Below are 19,703 nucleotides of genomic sequence, written 5' to 3'. Positions count from 1 at the left end.
AATACCGTGGTGATGCTGCATTTTGCAAGTTGCTGATATTTCAGGTTCAAATGCAGCAAATAACAAGGCACTGTGTGACTTGTTTGGTGAGTTGGGAATTTGATTTCTCTGACTGAACTTGGATATAATATGGGCCCATTTCCATGTGAGCACTTCAGATTGACTTTTCAGTGCACAAATTGCCGAGATAAATTTGATTGAGCCATAAGCCTAGAAATAGTCCATTCTGTCCATCTAGTCCATGGATTCTCAAGGTGGGGCGTGGAAATAATTTGGGAAATCATTAAAAAGTTGGTTTGAAAAAATAAACTCGTTATGTTGGTGTGAAAGATGTGACTTGGCAACACTGTCAGCTCAACACAATTGTGGTAATTTCCAAGTAAAATCACTATTTCTTTTATTTTAATAATGTGTTTTTGCTCTTCCGATGTTATTCTTCTTTTAACTGTTGTTAACATTATAATTATATTTTTTTCTGACTGGCCTTATTATCATCCATTCCAAATTATCTCATTGGTGACAAGAATTCTAAATAATCTCAACAATCATGTTTTCGTCCATACCCCTTCACTTTTTCAGTTCAGTAGTGAGTGAGACCTGTATCCGTATGTATCTTTGTGCAGCATATTGATGGGGGGTGGGGGGTGCCAGCCTGAGGGGGACACCTAAATTGGGAAAAAAGGACCCCAGAAAGTAAAGCACGAGGCTAGAGCAGTTTTGATGCACTCTCTGCGAGAAAAAATGTCAGAAACCGCGCTAGTGTTTTTTTTTTCATTTCTTTTAGGGTCGATATTCTTCCTTTGAGTCGAGCATTACTTTTATTATAGTTTTAATTCTAAGACATAATAAAATATTGATTAATCTGTTTCAGGGAGCTTGCGCTGTTGTATATTCAAAATGAGCAGACCAAGCAAGCAAAAAGTTCATCAATATTCAATGGAGTTCATGAAGTTTGGGTTTATACCTGCTGTACATGATAAATGTGTACTTTTTGAATCAATGAAAGAAGGCCATCTTTTATTGGTTGAATAAGTGTGAGGTAATTACTGCTGCTACAAATGTTGGTCACCGACTTCAATGATAGATTTGGTGATTTAAAGGCAATGGATTTTCCCTCTTGATTAACTCAGCCATTGCTGGTGGACTTATCTGATTTTCCAGTGCAATACTAAGAGGAGTTATCTGAGTTGCAACATGATGAATCTGTGAAAACTGTTCAAAGTGAAAGAAACCATGGTGTGGCTGTCTAACGAGATTGAAAAGAAATACCCAAAGCTGACTGCATTTTCAATCGTCTTATTCCAGTAGAATGTGACTTCAGTGCTGTTAGTGATATACTACAAGCTAAGAGAAACCGACTAGAAATGACAAAACATGGAGATTTAAAGTTGAAACTAACAAATTTAGTCCCTTGAATCAAAAAAAAATCTTCAGCCAACGTCAGGGGCAAGATTCCCAGTGAAATGATGACAATTGTCGAATGTGTGTTTGAGATAGTTGACATATTGAAGCAGTAGTGGAATATGAAATATGTATTCCAGTGTATTCCTGACCTTAATTGCATTGAAATACACTTGCAGTAAATTATTTTAATTAAAACTTCTTTTGAATATATAACATTTTTTTGCTAATGGTGGGGTGTATGTTTATTTTGAAAAATTAAAGTGGGGCCTAGGGCAAAAACGGTTGTGAACCACTGACTAGTCAATGCTGGGATTTATGCACCACATACTCCTCCTCACCCTGACAATAGTAAGGTTTGTGTCCCTTTGTTGAGAGAATTCTCAGCAGTAATTGACTACCACCTTTGTATAAATGTATAGTGTAATAGACTGAATACCTTTCCCAAGTTCAGAAACAGATGAAAGCAGGAAAGGACTGATGTGAAATGTTTGTTTTGTTGCTGATGAATATTCTTTATAAAAATTATTAACGTGAACAGATGAAATTTCTATATCAGCAGCCATTTTGAGAAGGCAATCTTTTAATCAATTTTCATTGTAATGACCCTCTGCTCATTTAAACACAATTAGATAGTAATTGGCCGCAATATCTGCACCTCCAGTCTTAGGTTCTATTACGTTTGCATATTCTTTGTCAATTTGTGGTTTCTCTGGTGACTCCTGTTTCCTCCAATAGATCAAAGATATCAGAATCAGAATTTATTGTCATGTCATGAAATTTGCTGTTTTGCGAGTATTGCTATAAATTACATTTCAGAGAAAGTGAGGTAGTGTCTCTGGTTTATTGTTTATTCAGTAATTTGATGGCAGAGGTGCACCCCAAGGATGCATGCGTAGCCCACTGCTCTACTCATTATACACCCAAGACTATGCGGCGAGGCACAGTTCCAATGCCATCTGCAAATTTTCCGATGACATCACAGTTGTTGGCAGAATCACAGACAGAAATGAGGAAGTGTATAGGAGGGAGATGGATCAGCTCGTTGAATGGCATCATGCCAACAATCTTGGGTTCATCGTTAGTAAAACTAAAGAGATGATTGTGGACTTCAGGAGGAAGTCAGGGGAACACAACCCAGTCCTCGTCGAGGGCTCAGTAGTGGAGAGGGTCAAGAACATCAAATTCCTGGGTGTCAACATCTCCGAGGATCTGTCCTGGAGCCTCCATGTCGATGCAATCATGTAGCAAGCTCGCCAGCAGCTATACTTTGTGAGGTGTTGGAGGAGATTCGGTATATCAACGAAGACTTTTGAAAACTTCTACAGCTGTACTGTGGAGATCATTCTGGCTGGTTTCATCACTGCCTGGTATAGAGGTGCCAACTCTCAGGACAAGAAAATACTCCAGAGGGATGTTAACTTGGCCTGTGACATCACTTCACCGAGGACATCTACGTGACGGCATGTCTTAATAAAGCGGTCTCTATCCTCAAAGACCCCCATCACCCAGGCCATGCCCTCTTCACTCTGCTACCATCATGAAGGAAGTACAGGAGCCTAAAGATGAGTGCTCAGCGGCACCAGGACAGTTTCTTCCCCGGTGCCATCAGATTCCTGAATAATCAATGAACCAAAGACAATGCCTTACTTTTCATGCATCATTATTATTTTTTTAAATTTATTGTTGTAAAAGTGGTTAATATGAATGTTTGCTGTGTGACGCTGCTGCAAAACACCGAATTTTGTGACTTGTTCATGAAAATAAATTCTGATTCTGATTCTGAAGAAGCTGCCTTTGTGCCGCAGGGTGCTCGTCTTCAGGCTCATGGAGTTGTATAGTCATACAGCATGAAAGAGGCCCTTTTGTTCAACCCATCCATGCTGACCAAGTTGGTGTTCTGTACTCTTTTCATTTACTTGCAGTTGATTCATATCCTTCTAAACCATTCTTTTCTATATATCTGTCCAAATGTCTTTTGAACATCATAATTGACCCTGCTTCTAGAGCTTTCTCTGGGAGCTTATTCCAGCTATGAACTACCTTCTAACTCAAAGGTTTGCCCCTCAGATCACCCTTACATTTCTTATCTTAAACCTATGCCCTCTGATTCTAGAATCATTTACCCTGGGAAAAAGACTGTGAGCATCCATACCCCTCATGATTTCATGTACTGTATTTGATGGCAAATAAGATCCCCAGCCCATTTCAGGAAGAATTAAAAATTTTTTAGTATACATGTTTTAGTGTATTTACAGGTAAACAGGTCTATGTTTTAGAGTATTTACGGGTAAGCAGGTCTCGTGAGGCCTGGCCTTGGTGGCTGCCATGATGTATTTGGCATTGATTTATTGAGAGCGAATGCTAGGATGAACAGATATGTGTTCTTCTATGTTGGGATAGTGGCAGCAGCGCTCGGGGGGGAGAGGGGTAGTGTAAGGCTTAGGGAGTTAGGGGTCATGGCAGCACTTGGAGGGGGCCCTCCCTCCCTGATACTGGGCCCAGGCAACGATACCATGCCCTTCAAAGTGTCACCTTCGCATATAAGACGTGGGGGGGGCTTTTTTTGGAGCAATATTTTGGGAAAAAAGTTGGGAGGAGATCTGATATGCCATCGAACATGGTAATTGGAAGAAGGAGGCAGCAGAATTTTCCCCATTTGCAATAATCCATCGAGGTGCTAAAACAAAGGTTGAAGAATTCACAACCGCGTGCAGCCAGAAGTGCCAAATAGATGCTCCATCTGGGCTTCTTCCTGAGATTACACAACCAGTCTTCTGCCAAATTGATTCACTCCATGTGATATACAGAAACTGCTAAGAGCACTGGATACATCCATGGAACCAGACAAAATACTAGCTCTAGTAGAGACCTGCTATCCAGGACTTGCAGCACCTCAAGCCAAACTATTCTAATGAAGTTACACAGGAAAGTTTGTAGATGCTGAGATTGTAGTGCAATGCACAAATGTGTTGGAGAAACTCTGCATCTAATACAAGGGGCCCAGACTTTTTAGACCATTGACCCCTTCATAGAATCCTTTATACCACATGGACACCCAGGCATGGAATCCCGGGGTGGGGGGGGATGAGTTGACGCGCTGGACAGGGGTGGGAAATGGTGTGGCAGCACTGGATGGGGGGTGATGGGTGGCAGCTCTGGATGAGGGGGGTGCTGTGAAAGGTACAAAGAACATATACATCTTTCTTTTACACTCTGTCTGTCCTCTCATTCACTTTCAAATTATTCAAAGGCCAAAGCCAAAGAAGGCCCACTCTCATGAGAGGTTGGCCATCACTGCCATATGCACTTCTCTGTAGATATGCCCTTGTTTTCCACAGCAAAAGTTCAATTGACTCCTCTCCCCCCCCTCCCCCCAAGTTTATCGACCCCCTGTATTTATTGATCCCCCAGGGATCGATATTGACCACATTGGGGACCTATGACTTATAGGTAGGATAACCAACTTTTCAAGCTTGAGAGCCCTATGTCAAGGTATGAGCTAAAAGAAGGCAAGCGTCTGAATATAAATGTGGTGGGGGGTGGGGGGGGGAGTGAGAGGAGTGAGGAAGGGACAGGGTGAAGCATAGGCTAATAGGTAAGAATTCAAGGTGGGAGAGTAGAAGAGAAAAAAACAGAAATGATAGGGGAAAGGGGTAGCTCTTTGAATGAAGAGGGAAGGGAAGGGGATGGGGAGATAGACAAAAGGAGACAGAGGGATAGGGAAAGATAGGGACTTGGAGTAAGGGTTTAATGGAAAATGGATAAGTCGATGTTAATGCCCTCTGGTTGGAGAATTCTGAGACGGACTATCAGGCGTTGTTCCTTCAATTATTGGGTAGCCTTGGTTTGGCAATGCACGAAGCCATGGATAGTCGTTGGTGTGTTGAATTATAATGGTAGGCCAGTAGGAGGCCCCTGTCATTGCAGCAGATAGGACAAAGGTGCTCAATGAAATGATCTCCAAGCCTGTGTTCAGTCTCACCAATCGGGGGCACCAAATGCAGTAGATAACCCTTGTAGATTCACAAGTGAAGTGTTGCTTCACTTGGAAGGACTGTTAGGGGCCCCAAATGATGGTGAAGGAAGAGGTGTGGGCACAAGAGCAACATTTTTTGTGGTCACAAGGGTAGTATCAAGGGGGTGATTAGTGGGAAGGGATTAGTGGTTGAGGGAGGGAGTGGTCCTTGCAGAAAGCAAAGAGAGGATGGTAGGGGAAGATGTATCTGGTGACAGTGGTTGAAATTGCAGAGGATGATGTGTTTGATGCAGAGGCTGGTGGAGTGATAGATGAGGACAAGGGAATGCTGTCCTTGTGTCATTTCAGGCAGTGTGGGCCAGGTCAGAAGTGCGGATAATGCAGGAGATGCAGATAAAGGCTGAGTTGATGACAGTAGAGAGGAAGATGGAGAACCTCTCAGATGTTCTGGAATGAGAGAACTCATTCTGGGAGCAGATAGAGATGGATGAATTTCTTAATCAGAATTCTGGAAAATAAGCAGGCCAAGTGGAGTAACTATCAATGGGGGCACATCATGGAAACAAAGGTCATAATAGCATAATATTTTAAAAATGTATAGTAAAGAATATAGACCACTCCAGAAAAATTGTGAAATTGGAGAAGAACCAATTTCAGTAGAATACAAAGATCTCAGTTGGGTAAATTGGAATCAGCACTTGGCTGGTAAGTCTGCAATTTAATGATGGGAGACATTTAGAGTGGAAATGTTTCAGATACATTGTAGAAACTTCTGAATGAGAAGGAAGTCTATGGAAATTAAAGCCAAAGTTCCACAGATAATGAAAAAAGCAGAAGGTAAAATACATGTTTTTTGACACAGCCGCTGTGTTCCAGGAAATTATTCCCAATTTCCAGAACACAGTCTGTGTAAAAAGATCAGAATGGAAATGAGTGACTAATTCCCATTCCGAAATTTTACCTTGCCACCCCTATACATTATTGTGGACTGCCTTCAGTCTAAACTGAACTGCATGTGGTCTGCATCAATAGGCTAATGAATATGACATAAAGGGCGACGTCGACCCATGTTCTGCCAAAGTATCGCACATCAGTCTAAACACAGCAATATCGTACACAGGTGACAACTGACAATGGAAAATAATGTTATTTACATGTAAAAAAGAGCATTTCTCAGGTGCCAGGTTTTTCACACCAAGCTGATTATGCAAAGTTTACAATTGAAGTTTAAAATAATGGATGGTAAAAGAATGGCCGGGAACATAAAAGGGAATGGTGAAATCATTCTTTTGGAATGTGAACAGGAACAGGTTGATGAGAGGATAGGCAGAGCTGTCAGACACCAAAAGGAAATCACTCATGGAGGTAGAATGCATGGTTGATGTGTTAAATAATCAAATTAAGACGCAATTGAAGTTCTGGATGGTCTAAAACCTGATTGAAAAGTCATTGGTTCAAATGTATGCATCAGAAAAGAAAGGGAAGAAATTGAACAAGACTTGGCCATCATCTGACAAAAATGTATTAGATTTATTGAGGGTGCTTGAGGACTAGAACACTTCAAATCTGCAAAAGAGGAAAATAACTGCAGGTCATTTAGTTTAGTGGAAAGAAAACTGCAGGGAACTGTACAGAATTAACAGTTAAATTGACAAGTATGGATTGAAAAGATAAATGCAATATTCTTAGATATGTTAAAATATTTAAAAACTATTTTAAATATTCTTTTAAGTCCATATTTGTTAAAGGTAAATTGTGACAATCTAACTGGATAGTGTTTACTGATGAAGTATTACAGTGTTAATAGTGGGGACAGATTCAATTGCTGCAGTCAAAAAGGATCTGGATGCAGATCTAAAAAAAGAACTTGCAGGACAATGGGAAGGGAGTGGGGGGATGGGACTAACTGGATTGCCAATGCATGAACCATGCACAATCGATTGATTGACCTCTCTCTGCACTGTTAGTATTCTGTGATTAATGAAAAATGAAGGCAATCTCTGTTTCAACCTTCTATTCAGCCAATGAAGTGATTTTAATGCATAACAACATCCACAAGTGTGGTTGCAGTACTTAATTAATTCTAAGCAGCACATTCCTCTCTCTATTTCCACTTTGAGGAAAGCATTATCAATTTCTCCATTCTCTCCACAAAATAATAAAAAAAAATCAAAGAGCACGTGTCAGTCACACTTAGACCCTGACAATCAAGAAAGTAGAAAGGAAAGACAATATTACATCCTTTTTATAATGTTTTAGCAAAGCCTTAAGTACTGTGGAGAGCACAATAACTGAATGAGATTTTTGGACGTGGCCCACACAGGGTTAATTTATCCTTACTGAGCACTGTGGTTAGCAGTGGAGCAACAAATGCTGCACTTAGCTTTCCTGACAGTCTATTAGAACAGGAGAGTTTCTGTGGAGAAAACAGGTTGGGAAATTAGATTGTGTGACATCACATTATTGTCTGCTCTGTGATTCAAATTCTATGAAAATAAAAATCAAATTTATAATTTTGGACATTCTGCATGGAGTGCAATCTACAATTTCCCTACTAGATCCTTGATCCAGTGTTAGAAGGTTGCAATGCACATCCAGACATCACTTCCATAATTTTAATGATGATGTACAACTTGTGCCACTTGTGGATTTGTCATGCACAGTTAGGATTTAAGAACATAGATCAGAACAACATAATATAGACACTTTGGCCATTAAGGTTGGGCTGACCTACAGCATAAAACCAACTTGACAACAAGTAGTTCTCTCCCTCATGGTTCATAACCCTCTGTTTTTATGTCATCAATATGCCTATCCAAGAATCTTTAAATTGCCCAATTGTACTAGCCTCCATCACCACTCTCAATGAATTCTAGGCACCCACCATTCTCTGTGTGAAAGACTTACCTCTGACACCTCCCCACTCACCTTAAACTGATGTCCTCTGGGAAAAGGAGCTGGTTGTCCATTCAACTCATTACTGTCATTATCTTTGGAGCATCATGAAGCCTGTTCATTATTCCTTAAAGGGAATATACCATTTTGGCACTGGGAACTCAATTTTGGAAGGGGCCTGTTCAGTATTTTTTTAAAGTGGCATTTCCGCTGACTCTCTCATCACCACCATCATCCTCCTCTCTACCCTTTCCCAGTTACAACACCCAGCACCCAAATTCTCCCAATCGTTCAAACACCAACTCTGAATTCTACAGCATCTCCATTTCTCCATCATTCATCAACCTTTACTGGACATATAAATGCTATAAAGACAGATACTATTGAGGTTGAGTAATCTCATCTGAGTTGCACATCTACTTAAACTGTTGTTAGTGTGTTTTACATAACTGGGAAGCAGCCGTAATAAAGACTTTCGTTGCACCTGTACATTGTACTTATGCATATGAAAATAAACTCTCATTCATTCATCTCCTGACCTGTCAAACCCTTTCTATAATCAACACGCTGCAACAAGAGTGTTATTAAATTGGTCAATTTTCCAGGATGTATGCAACTTCAGTACTACTTTAGAACAATATTTCTCAACCTGTGGTCCGCATGAAAATATTACTGATATCATAAATGAGTAATATGTAAAACATGGTTATAAATTTGATAACAAATAAAACTGTCAAAATTTCCCATCAAAGCAATACAATCCCATTAATATTATGGGAAGCTCGCTTGCTCCCTCCCACCCTTACCCACCCATTGGTGGTTTGTGACAGGTAAATAAAGGAATAATTAAAGTGGTCTGTGGGTGGAAAAAGGATGTGAACCACTGTTCTGGAACCGCATCACCACAAAGGATAAAGGACTCCATCCACCACCATGCATTCACTTCAATTTGAGTTTGTTGTCATTTACGTAAGTACAATGTACGGATGCATTGAAATTTTTACTTGCTGCTGCCAAACATGTATATAAGGTACATCAGCAACAAGAGTAAAAATTTAAATTACCACAATATTGAGAGAGAAAAAGAAATAATAAATATCAAAGAATAGGTAAGTAAATATTCTCAGTGGCAGTAAGTGCAAGAAAAAAAAGTGACATTTCAGCAGTGGAGACAGATTTTTAGGTCGTCCCAGGGTAGTTTATTGGTCAGGTTAGGGTAGTGCGGGGAGGTTCAAGAGCCTGATAACTGTTGGATAAAAATTGTTCTTGAGGCGCTGGGTTTCAAGCTTCTCGACTTTCTGTCTTTGGGGAGCAGTGAGAAGAGATTGTGACTAATGATGATGGGGGACCTTTATGATGTTGGCTACCTTCTGGTGTTACATCTCCATTAACAAGATGCCATCATGGATGTGAGGAAGATTGGAGCTACACTCATATGGCTGGGTATCAAAGCCTAGGTTAAGGCACTGAAGATAGATATGATTGCTATTAAACTGGAATTGGAGGAGGAGGTATTAAGCTGGGGTATGGTGGTGGGTACCAGAAAGAGATTGACAGTAAGGGTTCTGTAGATTTTGTTTTAAAAAAGGGGACCACCCACGCTCCACTGCAACACTACTGGCCTCTCAGAGGAATGTAGTAGTTCCCCAGTGACACTGCAGAGCACAGTGCTATTATCAGAGCCTGTTTTTTTTTTCCCTCACTATTATAGAATATATTGACAGGGACATACAGAAACAAGCATTAGAGAGAATGAAATAAGTAAAGACTGTTCAGATCATCTTGCCTATTTTCCCCACAGATGGTAAAATATGGGCCGTTCAACTTCCTTCTATACAGTAACATCACAATTTTTGAAAACCAGATTGTATTTTAATGCTGACGCCTTTGGCATGTAAAGTCAGCAATATTCTCCATTTTTATATTCTATTCATCCATTTTATTTTAGTATAACTCTTGCAAATCAAAGCAAACTCTATGCTTGTCTACATCCATTATTATAAATTCTAAACCAACTACTTTCCTTGATGTGTGAGGGATATTGGCTTCAACTTATATCAGGCACAATGATTTGTTTAAGAGCAGCAGATATTGCAGGAGAGCGGAGCAACAATGGAACCTATATAGTTTCCCTCTGTTTCCTCTCAAACTATACTTAGATCAGTTCAGCATCCAGTGCTCCTGAAGATAGATATGCTTGCTATTAAACTGGATATGGAGGAGGAGGTATTAAGCTAAGGTATGGTTGTCACATCTAACAAACTATAATAAATATGGTCAAATCGCTTCCAAATTTTCATCTTGGTGTTTTCTAAGTGAATTTTCTAATGTACAAGCACTCTCAGATTGCCAAATCCCTGAATATAAAACTCCCATTTTCCTCAATATTTTATTTAATCCATAATTTTCAAAATGTTAAAGCATTGAATTTGGAAAAAATTGGCTGCTACTTTGTAATTTACCTAATTCTTTTTACTTGATGGATTCAGTAAAGTCTTTACTTTTTTTTGTAAATTATGACTCTCTGTATTTTTAGCACAGTGTCATGCCTAATCTAGTATTCACGAACCACAAGATAAAACAAAAATCTTCAAATCCTATTTTTTAAATTTCTTCATTCAATTTGAAATTAAGAATTCAGGAGATATTTGAATTGCAGGATTAAGTTGTGAGTCGTCAGAGTGATTTGTGAATGAATGGGCTTCCATTTACACTAAATGTCAAGGGATATGCAATTTATGATAATTTAATTGGTGGTGGACAACATAAATCAGTATCTGAAAATCTCATGCATACATATATCCATCTTTTCCCAATGGATTTCAGATCTTTACCTATTCAAAAGGATCGACAACCATGTTGCTTTCTGAGCATGCATTTTCCTCTTTCTTTTCAATGGATCTAATATTCTTTTCCCATTCACTGAGGTCCTGCTGTAATGTTGTTTTATATGCCACTAATTCTAAGTTGTCGGAATATTTGTCCAACATCTGACACTGCATGATCAGAAATCTTCTCTGACAAAATATTAGGAAGACTAAATTCATCATCTTCAGCATACAAGGTCCCTTAATTATTAGCCTTTTTTTACACTGAAAAGCCGCATTATTGGTGTATACAAGACCTGTTTCTAGAAGCCTGCTGCTTGTTCACACAGAACAGAAGAAAACCTGGGTTGCTGAGTCCTTTTACACAGCGAGCTGACTTTCCAAAGCAAAAGAGGCGGGACTTGTAGCACAGCAGCGTTGGCGCCTTAGGGTGACATTCCCACACTCTTTTATAAACTGTGTGCGTGTGTTTTATTCCCATAACATTTTCCTGTGCTCTCTTATAAATTGAGTGTGTGTTCTTATTCCCATTAACATTTTCCCACAAATTGTCCTGTGTAAATAAAAGCTATATGTGATTTCAAACCCTTGTGTCCAGACTCGTCTCTCTGTGAACCTTGCAGTCAGATTCGTGGTAAAACATTACAGGAATAAAACATACTTGTGCACAATTTATAAGAGAGCATGGGAAAATATTAAACAGTTTACAATGACCAATTCACACAGGTGGTGCCGACATTTGCACACTATGCTCCTAGTAGTGCCCCCGCTCTATTCGCTGTGAAACTTTTCTGTATCTGACATCACAACGTCATTTTCCCTTCCCATTTGGACCCAGCCACATGGGTCACCCCTTTCAGACTGGCCCCAGATCAATACGCTCCACCTCTGACACTACTTACCTTGGCGGATTAAAGCTGGGTAAATTCAGAACCCCCCCAATCCACCCATGATGCATTCACTTTGTTCATCTACAGTTAAGACAGATAAGCCTTTGTTATCCGTTGATGTAACTATTATGGCACACTCTTGGTTGATCTCCCTCATTCTATCTTCCAGATATTAGAGATCCTTCAAAACAGTGATGCTTGTTTCCTATTTCACACAAAATTGTGTTCATTCATGATCATTTACAATGATATCCCTGTTTTCAAATTCTTGTGTTATCTCTTTAATTTCCTTCCACCTCACAAATTTTCCAATAATGGCCACTTGTACATGTTTATAATTAACACCAGCATTGATGGCTAGACATCAAACATTGGAATTCTTAAGCTTTTGTACAAAGCCATCACTCTATTTTTGACCAAGCTTTAGGTCATCTGCCTTTGTGTCACCTAAATGGCTTATTGCCAGATTTTCTTGTTTAATACTGCTCCTACAAAGGTTGTCAGGCTCTTTTGCTGGATTAAAGTGCTACATGCATGGAAGTTAATATTGATACTAGTAATTAGATGCTACTGCTCAGGGTGACCCTCCCTCCCTGGTTGAATGTGCAAAGTATGTAAACTAAATGATGATCGTCAGTTTTCAACATCTACCCCAGAATGATTTAAACAATAAATCCTGATATTGGAGAATTGACTTGGAGTAAAAATTGATACAATCTGATTTTTTAAAAAAATTCGAGGATGTTGTGTATAAAAGTCCTGGAGCATCTCAGCAGGTCACACAGTGTCCATGGAAAGCAGAAGGCAGTCGACATTTTGGGACTGAGTCCTACTTCAAGTGTGCCGAAGAGGGCACATCCATCACCTCCTTTCCCTTTCTCTGTATCCTACTTGCACCCACCTATCACTGGGCTAACCGCCTGACAGTTTACAATTATTTACTAAGATGTTGCCAGGACTTCAGGAGTTAAGTTATCGAGAAAGAATAAACAGGTTAGGACAACAATCCTTGAAACAAAGAAGGATGAGGGGAGACATGATAGAGGTTTATAAGATTGTGAGGGGTATAGACAGAGTAGCTGTGAGTAGGATGTTTCCACTTAGATTTGGGGACCCCCAACTTTTTATTCAAGACACCTGCCTGATTTTTGGTACAACAGAAGAAGGGCTCAGGACCTCAACATCAACTACCTTAGAACATAGAATACGACAGCACATTTCAGGCCCTTCAGCCCTCGATGTTGTTCTGAGCCATATATTACTTTAAAAAAAAGTACTAAACCTACATGACCCAGTAACCCTCTATTTTTCTTTAATCCATGTGCCAAAGAGACTCTTAAATGCCCCTATGTTTCAACCTCCACCACCAACTCTGGCAAGATATTCCCGGCACCCACAACTCTCTGTGTAAATAAAAACCCTACCCCATTCATCTCCCCTCAACTTCCCTCCCTTCACTCTATACATATGTCCTCTGGTGTTTGCTGATCCTACCCTGGGAAACAAGCACTGGCTGTCCACCCTATCTATGCCTCTCATAATTGTAGATCGCTATTAAGTCTCCTCTCATCCTTCTATGCTCAAAATAGCTCTGCTAAACTTGCTTCATAAGACATTTTCCTATCCAGGCAACATCCTGGTAAATCTTCTTTGCACACTCTCCATTAGCTTCCACACCTTCTGCTTTCCATGAATGCTGCGTGGCTATAGAAATATAAACTCATGAGGGTCATAGATAAGGTGAATAGTCACAGTTTTTTTCCCCAAGCCTAAAATTAAAGAACATTGTTTCAAAGTGAAAGGGGAAAGATTTAAAAATGACCTGAGGAGTAACTTTTTCACATAGAGGTTGATACATGATGAAAAGAGTTGCCAAGGCAATTGGTAAAGGTGGATTAAATGACATGATTCAAAATATGTTTGGACAAGTATTTGGATAGGAAATAGTTAGAGGGACATGGGCCAAATATGACTAGCAACTTGATCAGCATGGATGAGAAGGAAAGGCCTGTTTCCCCTGCTTGATAGCTCTATGAAGTGAAATTTCTCCTCATCTCAGTCATAAACTGCTGGACTCTTATTCTGATATTGTGACACCTGGCTCTCATCTTGTCCATCAAGGGAGAAACGTTCTTCCTGTATCCAGGCGTTGAGTCTTTTATAAATTTTAATGGGATCTCCTCTTATTTTAATTTCTGTTGAATACAGGCCTGGTCTCCTCAATCTCTTCTCATGTGACAAATCTCCCATCTCTCAAACCAGGGGAGTGAATCATCAATGCACTGCCTCTATTGTGAGTGTATCCTTTTTTACGTAAGGAGACCAAAAACTATATATTACTCCAGGAGTGGACTCGCATGGCCCTACATAATCCTGCATTCATGTCTTCTCATAGTAATGCTCAACATATTATTTACCATCTATGTTGCCTGCTGCACCTGCAAATTAGCCTGCGGTGACTTTTATGCATAGGTTGTTTTGAATATCATATTACTCAAATTCTGCCTCTAAATTCTTTATGTTGGGTTAATTCTTGGTCTTTTTGAAGACACTCTCATCATAAAAACAACAATATGATGGCATAGTTCTTGGATATTGTGTCAATCACAACATTAACTCGGTTAGAAGAATGTGTGTGTGTGTGTGTGTGTGTGTGTGTGTGTGTGTGTGTGTGTGTGTGTGTGTGTGTGCGTGCGTGCGTGCGTGCGTGCGTGCGTGCGTGCGTGCGTGCGTGCGTGCGTGCGTGCGTGCGTGCGTGCGTGCGTGCGTTACATTGATAGATGAGGGAGGTGGGCAATAGCTCCCAAAACAATCCATTACATTAAGATAGTACAGAACAGGCTCAATTAACCAGGTTATCTTTGATTATTTCACTTATGTACTTAAGTTGTTGCTAATTTTACAAAAGGAAAATTTGCCCTTATTAGAACCATACAACATTACAGCACAGAAAAACAGGCCATTCGACTCTTCTGGTCTGTGCCGACCAATAAAACTAGCTAGTCCCACTGACCTGCTCTCATTCCATAACACTCCAGACCTCTCTTAACCAATTTATTTTTAAAATTCAAGGTTGAATCTGCATTCACTACATCAGATGGCAGCTCATTACACACTCCTACCACTCTCTGAGTGAAAAAAACTTTCCCTTAATGTACCCCTTATACCTCTCCCCTTTCAGCCTAAAGCTATGACCTCCCATTTTTATCTCCCCAAATCTAAGTGGAAACATCCTACTCACATCTACACTGTCTATACCCCTCACAATCTTATAAACCTCTATCATGTCTCCCCTCATCCTTCTTTGTTCCAAGGATTGTTGTCCTAACCTGTTTATTCTTTCTCGATAACTTAACTCCTAAAGTCCTGGCAACATCTTAGTAAATCTTCTCTGAACTCTTTCAATCTTATTGATATCCTTCCTGCTGCTGGGCAACCAGATCTACGCACAATATTCTAAGTGTGGTCTCATCATTAACTTGAATATCTTCAACATAACATTCCAACTTTCATACTCAATTCTTTTATCTATAAAGGCTAAGATGAGAAGTGTTTTCTTTACAACCCTGTCCACATGCAACACCACCTTCAGGAAACAATGTATATGTATACCCAGATCTCTTTATTCCTCCGCAGTCCTCAGTGGACTACCATTGCATGTCCTACCCTGATTCGCTTTTCCAAAGTGCAACACCTCACACTTATCTAAGTTCCATCAGCCATTTACTGGCCCAATTTCCCAGCTGGTCCAGATCCTTCTGAAAATCTTCCTCACTGTCCACAACACCTCCTATCTTTATATTATCAGCAAGCTTGTTGGTCCAGTTCACCACATTATCATCTAGGTCATTTATATAGATAACAAACAATAATGATCCCAATACAGATCCCTGAGGCACAACACTCGACACAGACCTCCAGCTGAGAGCAACCATCCACCACCACCCTCTGTTTTCTTCCACTAAGCCAATTTTGAATCCATTTTGCAACCTCTTTATGTATACCTAGTGTCCTAACCTTCTGAACCACCCTCACATGTGGAACCTTGTCAAAGGCCTTACTAAAGTCCATCTAGACAACATCCATAGCCTTTCCCTTATCAACCTTCTTGGTAACCCTCAAAAAACTACAAGATTTGTTAAACATGACCTACCACGCACATATCTGTGCTGATTGTCCTTAATCAGCAGATTATGGTTCAAATAACTATATACCCCATCACTCAGAAATCCTTCAAATAATTTACATACTACTGAAATCAGGCTCACTAGCCTGTAATTGCCTGGTTTACTCTTGAAGCCCTTCTTAAACAGCGGGACAACATGAGCCACCCTCCAATCCTCTGCCAACTCCCCCGTGACTAAGTTTATATAGAAATACCATGAAGTTACAACATGGGGTTAGGAGACCTGGCTCAGGCAGTACACGTCACCATTTATTTGTCATACAAAGTAAACCATTTTACTCACATAACTCAGGTTTCAGATTCATTTATTAGCTTTTCCTTCAGCCTTCTAATTGATTAAATCTTGAGTATTGACAAAATATTCTCTTCAACCACCAATCCCATTAGCAAATTCAACATCCTGACAAATCTTTTTACTCTACTTAATTCAATTTCACCTTATTGTTTGGCTCAACCTGATGGCCAAATTAAACTGAAACACTGCTGTTTGCACACGAGACATATCCCTCTGTTCCCTGCTGGAGATCTATTAAATGCTAATAACACATGATACATATCCTTCTGTTCTCTGCTGGAGACTTATTAAACACTAATACTGCATCTGCTTCTACCAAAAGATAAACACTCTCGCTCTATTCACATATTTATTAAAAAATATTTTAAAGACTCTTTTACATCATCCATAACTTGTTTATTCCAATGAAGAATTTTTTTTTTCAACGTGTTTGTGTTCCCCTGTTTAGTTGCTGGAGTGAAGAACAGCTAATTGAGTGAACATCCATGGAGTCCAGTCCCAATGTACCTTAAAGAGCAGAGAAGAATTTTGATAGGTTGATAATGCCTCATTCACATTTTTTTCCCCCATTTACAGAATCTGCTGGAAAGCCCAATCTTTCTTGCCTTACCTCGATGTAGTAATTGTGGGAACAATCATCCTGCAGAGTTATTAGATGCAGCATTTCATGATTTAGATCCCGTTTTGAGGAAGGAACGTTGATATACTGCCAAGTCAAGTTCTCATTTGACTAGTAGGAGGAACTTGCAGGTACAGGTTATCCCATAGGCCAGTTGCCCTTGCTTTGGTGGTTAAGGTTGTCAGTTGGGAGATAACATTCACATTTTGAGCACACTACTGTCATGATGTGATCTTGCTTCATTAACTTTTCCTTGAGTTTAAATAACTTGATTTGTATCACAAAACAAACTGTGCCATTTGTAATGCTCCAATTGCTGAAGTTCACACCTGGCACTCATTGAGCAATTGCACCTGGGTGACTTCAGACATCATATATTGATTTATAATGATGTTACCAATCAATTAATATGATGGAGTTGATTTCTATTTCAAATAAAGTTATAGAAATAAATGTACATTTTCTCTGTGGATACCGCAAGTGCCAGAAACAGAAACATCGGATTCAAACAAATATTTATTCCCAATCCAATTTAGGAATCCTATTTTGTGTCTTGAATCAATATTTGTGGAATATTCAATTCTAGTTTTGATCAACACACTGGATCTCTTTTATATTTCCATAAAACTGTTACAAAAATACAAATTGTTTGGCTATAAGCAATTATCCTCACCTCTAAGGCACATGAAACACCAAACTAGCTTTACCTAAAACTATCAGCAAGTTGATGACAGGAGATGCCAGATATTGTACAAATGAATGTCAATTAAAATACAGATCTAGAATACGTCGATTTGGATAAATTGTTTTTGGGCAAGAATGTGTAAGGACTTACAGTGGTGAAATTTTGAGAGTACAGAGTTTGTATGTTCCTGTCAGGATCAAAGGCAAAGTTAGAAGGCACAGGGGACCCTGGTTTTCGAGAGATATAGGGAATCTGGTTCAGTAGGTGTATAGCAGGTATAGGCAACATGGAGCAAATGAGGTACTTGAGGAGTATAAAAAATGCAAGAAAAACCTCAAGAAAGAAATCAGGAGGCTAAAAAATGACACAAGGTTACTTTGGTAGACAATGTGAATGAAAATCCTAAGGTTTCTACAGGTATATTAAAAGCAAAAGGATAGTAAGGGACAAAATTGGTCCCCTTGAAGATCAGCGTGGTCGGCTTTATATGAAGCCAAAAGAGATGGGAGATGTCTTAAATGCTTTTTTCCCCCATCTATATTCACTCAGGAAAAGGGCACAGAGTCATGGGAAATAAGGAAAACAAGCAGTGGGGTCATGGAACCTATACAGATCAAAGAGGAGAAACTGCTTGCTGTCTAAAAGCAAATAAGGGTGAATAAATCCTCAGGGCCTGACAAGATAATCCCTCAGGCTTTGAGGGAGGCTAGTGTAGAAATTGCAGTCACACTGGCTGAAATATTTAAAATTCCATTAGCCACAGGTGTGAGGATTGGAGGGTAGCTCACATTGTTCTGTTGTTTAAAAAAGGCTCCAAATGTAAACCTGGAAACTATAGACTGGGTGAGCCTGACGTCAATAGTAGGTAAATTATTTGAAGATGTTATAAGAGATCAGATATAGACTGTGTTTAACCAATGTTAGAGAGTTTTTCGAGGAGGTTACCAGGAAAGTTGATGAAGGAAAGGTTGTGGATGTTGACTCCATGGACTTTGACAAGGCCTTTGACAAGGTCCCACATGGGAGGTTAGTTATGAAGGATCAGATGCTAAGGTATTCAAGGTGAAGTAGTGAACTGGATTCAACAATGGCAGGATGGGAGAAGCCAGAGAGTCGTGCTGGATGATTGCTTCTCAGCTGGAGGCCTGTGATTAGTGCTGTGCCTCAGGAATCGGTGCTGGGACCATTGTTGTTTGTCTCATTGATCTGGTTGATAATGTGGTAAATTGGATCAGCAAGATTGCAGATGAAACAAAGATTGGAGATGTGGACAGAGAAGAAGGTTTTCACAGCTTGCAGAGTGATCTAGATCAGATGGAAAAATGGGCTGAAAAATAGCAGATGGAATTTAATGAAGACAAATGTGACATGTTGCATTTTGGAAGGACAAATCAAGAAAGGACATTCATGGTAAATGGTAGGGCACTGAGGAGTGTGGTAGGACAGAGGAAAATACAGATACATAATTCCCTGAAAATGGTGTCGCAGGTAGTTAGGGCTGTAAGGAGAGCATTTGGCATATTGGGCTTCATAAATCAAAGTATTGAGTACAGGAGCTGGGATGTTATGTTAAAGTTGCATAAGACATTGGAAAGGCCAAATTTGGGGTTTTATGTGGAGTTTTGGTCACCTAACTACAGAAAAGATATCAATAAGACAGAAAGAGTGCAGAGAACATTTACTAGGATGTTGCCTGGACTTAGGAACTGAGTTACAGGGAAAAGTTAAATAGGTTACGACTTTATTCCCTGTAGTGTAGAAGAATGAGGGGAGATATTTTTTAGAGGTATTTAAAATTATGAATGGGGTAGACAGAGTAAATATAGATAGACTTTTTTCCACTGAGGGTAGGTGAGATACAAACCAGAGGACATGGGTTAAGAGTGAAAGGGGATCTACTGGATTAGTTGATTTTGCGTCAATAT

At 39.7% G+C, this 19,703-nt stretch overlaps 1 protein-coding gene and 1 long non-coding RNA gene across 10 annotated transcripts in view; one reads left to right on the top strand and one right to left on the bottom strand.

Annotated features, from left to right (window-relative positions):
- Positions 1-19,703, bottom strand: part of ppp2r3a (protein phosphatase 2, regulatory subunit B'', alpha) — a 315,951-nt gene that overhangs the window by 80,928 nt on the left and 215,320 nt on the right. The gene's annotated exons all lie outside the window — the stretch shown is intronic.
- LOC138742329 (uncharacterized) overlaps positions 1-19,703 on the top strand; it is a 75,678-nt gene that overhangs the window by 5,394 nt on the left and 50,581 nt on the right. Inside the window, exon 3 of one of the 2 annotated variants that reach the window (XR_011344061.1) lies at positions 872-1,547. The exons of the other annotated variant lie outside the window; for it this stretch is intronic. This is a non-coding gene — a long non-coding RNA (uncharacterized lncRNA). Of the gene's footprint in view, positions 1-871; positions 1,548-19,703 lie in introns of those variants that run through there. 2 annotated transcript variants of the gene reach the window in all.

Source organism: Narcine bancroftii, chromosome 9, assembly GCF_036971445.1.
Source record: "Narcine bancroftii isolate sNarBan1 chromosome 9, sNarBan1.hap1, whole genome shotgun sequence".
Lineage (NCBI taxonomy): Eukaryota > Metazoa > Chordata > Chondrichthyes > Torpediniformes > Narcinidae > Narcine > Narcine bancroftii.
This window is presented reverse-complemented; position numbering and strand designations above follow the sequence as displayed.